Genomic DNA, 3,846 nt, shown 5'->3' with positions numbered 1-3,846 from the left:
GAGGTGGGTGGAAAGGTTGTATAAGCTTGAAGAACAGGGAGTTTGCTGTGAGACTATGTCTCTTAAAGTGTCAGAAAAGACCCATGAAGTCTCATCACTGTGGCTTCCTACACAAGACCTCAGCAAGATGACACCAACAGACATGCTGACATGACACAGGGAAAACTTAGGAGGCCTCAACTTAAGACCAAGAACTATAGGCAACTAAGGAATGTGGAGATCAAGAGAAATAGTCTTTCTCAAAGAATCCCACCTATTGGGTTGTACAATAGCAGATGCTCAACCCTAAATGCATACATACAAACAACATCATACAGACTGAGTGAGTTGTATTTTTATATTTATGACTAACAACAATCTTATTTTAAAGACTATGAACTTGAGAGAAAACAAGAGGGAGTCTATGGGAGAGGCTGGAAGAAAGAAAGAGCAGGGGGAAATGAAGTAATTTCAAAAAATTATTTAAAAAGAAAAGGAAGCAGTCTGGGCTTGAGTAAAGTGCGATGCCAGATCTGCATACTTGTTTCTCAAGGCAACTGTACCGCCTGCTTGTCTTGAATCCACTTGTTGGCTAAAAGCAGTGAAGTCTAAGGTTCAGGGCAGTAGTGTATATGCTTCTGAGGTAATAAAGTGAAAAAACAAAGCTGTAGAAATAAAGTAAATTAAGGGGGCCATGTTTTAGCTCCTGTAAGCAGCTTCAGACATTGAGAAGTTGTGTTTCAGAGATAGCCAGACATGTTGTAGAAACAAAGTTTTGGTGGTCAAAATGTTCAGACAGAATGACCAGGCCATTCTGACTAAGCTAAGTAAGGCCAAAACAAAAAAAACTGGGTCTCAATGATGTTAAGATCCACAAAAACAAGATTAGCAATTCTAGGAAGAATCCCCAACCCGTCTTGTGGTGAATTTCGAAAAAGATGACAAATTGTCACCCTGACCTTGGTGATGACAATCCCCCTAACCACCTAGTTACTCAGCCCCTTCCCAAAGACTTTTCAAGGCCAGGTAGAGAGCTGGACAGGAAAGTTGGCTGACTAAGCCAAGAACAGCCCCCTGAGCAGCCACCCAATGCCTGACGAGATCCTTTGCCCTATGTTCCACCAACATGAGTAAGCCAGCTAGCCTTGTTGCAGAAATCTGCTCTCTATAAAGTATAAAAGATGTCTGCTTTCTGAGTTCCTTGTTAACCCCCCCTGTGAGGGTCGGTAACCCCATGTACGTGGGTCAGTAAACCTCATGTTATTGCAATGATCTGTTGTCAATCTGTATTCTCTGGATTGAGCCAAGTTTACTACATTTCCAGAAAACTTGGTTCTTTAATGTAAGGTCCTGTCCCTCTGCTGTGTATTGTATAACACTGTACTACCTGATTATGTGCAAAGAATGCTGAAAGCCGTCCCGCAGTTTCACGAACCGGATTCTGCCTCGACCAAAGGGAGAAAGGAGACCTGAAACACAGAGTTCGAGAACAAAAGGACACGAAGCCTAGTTGAGGGTTTCCAATCAAGGCTTGCCTTTACTTTTGGGGTTCAGCATTTATATACAAGAAAGCAAAACTGAATCTCTAGGTTACAATGACATTTGAATAACTTAAGCAATGCGGGAGGAGTCAGGAAGAGTCCGAACAGTGTCAAAGGGGAAGTCAAAGGGAAGCTGGGCTGCTGGGCGTGCCTGCTCCCGAAGGTGGCGACTCCGGGCGTCTCACAGAGCTCGACTCCGAGGAGTAGCCAGAGGCGTAGCCCAAGGTGGGGAGGAGGTCAACAACAAATATCCTCAGGCTGCAGACGTGCCAGCCAGCAGGATTCCTCTGGAATCCTCTAAGGCGGAACTCAGAGTAGTGAGCCTTTGTTTTAGGCACAGCAGGTGTGAGTTGAGTCTCTGGTGGCAAGCTCCGACGTCTCGGAGCTGAGGCTGCCAGGAGGGACCCAACGGAATGCCTTATTTCAATTTGCTCTTAAGCACTTGGTCCATGGCTACTGGTTCTTTGAAGTGAAGGTTACATGGCTCCATAGAAGCATACTTTGGAATTGGGTTTCATAGACTCTAAACCTAGGCTTCTCCACTGTATAAAGGAAAGTCTCCAGTGTGTTGAACCCACAGACACAGAATTCAGGTCTGTGTCCCGTACTATGCGTGCCAGTTGTAAGCTCTAAGAAATTTCTTAGGCTTTGACTCTCACTTTATTATGACAAACATTAAAACAGTGTTATGTCCAGAAAAACAAAAACAAACAAAAAGCTGGACGGTGGTGGTACATGCCATTAATCCCAGCACTTGGGAGGCAGTTAGGTGGATTTCTGAGTTCGAGGCCAGCCTGGTCTACTGAGTGAGTTCCAGGACAGCCAGGGCTACACAGAGAAACCCTGTCTTAAAAAGAAAGAAAGAAAGAAAGAAAGAAAGAAAGAAAGAAAGAAAGAAAGAAAGAAAGAAAGAAAGAAAGAAAGGAAGAAAGAAAGAAAGAAAGTGTTATGTCACAGAATTTCACAGGATTTGAAAAAAAAAATGCATGCTTTGTGCCTGAACCCCCAGCTAGGTTGTATTTCACTGTGTCCATCCTTTGCTTCAGGAGAATAATTCAATTGGGCTACCATATCTCCATTTCTGTCCAGCCATAAATTTGCAAGGTTTAAGAACAATCCACAGGGATACATATGATTCTTCTGGGGTTTATTGCTAAGTCTGAATCCATAACCAGTGTTTCCTGAGCACTTTTTGACTTGTGACTTGCTTTCCAACCTTTCACACTTGCTAGGCAGGGGCTCGACCTCCCAGATGACTGAATTTGTTAAGTGAACAACATACTTGCTGAAGTGTCTAATGGCAAACCTGCTCAGTCTGACCCCACAGTGTGTGTGCCCAGCACAATCACATCCATAGCCTCAGGCAATAGGAGGCAGGAGATCTGGAGCTGGGATAGGCAGACAAAGAGGTCCTGAACTGAGTTATAGGCTCATACCCCTGGAGCAGCCAAACACCAGTCTCAGACTGCCCAGTAGAAAGAGTTGCTTCTGGGAGAGAAGCTCTGGAGGAAGAATTGCTTAGTGAGCACCCCACTTTCTCTATGAGCCACAATTTACCTGACTCAGGCCTAACAAATGAGCTGCAACCTTAACCTCGAAAGAGACACGTTCTTTTCCTTTTGAGGTGGCCTCTGTGCCTCTACACTTTATAAAGAATATGTGAGCTAAAGGTATGGAATATTTAGCCAGGAGTACAAGGTCCACTGGATTCACCAGAAACACCTATCAATGGAGAGTGTTTAGAAGATCAAACCAGAGGTGTAGGGATGGGAAGACTGTCAGTTCCACACAGGAAAGGGAGGAACAATGACATCTTTTTAGAAACTCTAGGATAGCCCGCACACCGTGTGTACTTTTCAAGTAGATGGGACAGGGCCAACCTAAATGATGCCCTTGTGCAACTTTTTAATTAAATGATTGGCAGAGGCAGATGGATCTCTGTCCCATCTCTGTTCCAGGCTGGCCAGAGCTACATAATGAGACGCAGTCTCAAAAAAAAGGCCATTTTTTTTTTAATTTTTATTAGAGATTTTCTTTATTTACATGCAAATTTCTCCCTTCCCAGTTTCCCCTCTAAAAAACAAAGAAACAAACAAAAACAACAAAAACAAAACCCAGCTGCCTCCCCACTCCCCATCCCTGCCACCCCACCCTCTCCTGCTTATTGGCCCTGGCATTCCCCCACACTGGGGCACAGAACCTTCACAGGTCCGAGGTCCTCTCCTCCCATTGATGATTGAATTTGCAATCCTCCACTATATACGCGCTGCCAGAACAATCAGTCCCACCATGTGCAGACCTTGGTTGGTGGTTGAGACTCTGGGAG

This window comes from Mastomys coucha, unplaced genomic scaffold (genome assembly GCF_008632895.1).
Source record: "Mastomys coucha isolate ucsf_1 unplaced genomic scaffold, UCSF_Mcou_1 pScaffold22, whole genome shotgun sequence".
Lineage (NCBI taxonomy): Eukaryota > Metazoa > Chordata > Mammalia > Rodentia > Muridae > Mastomys > Mastomys coucha.
This window is presented reverse-complemented; position numbering follows the sequence as displayed.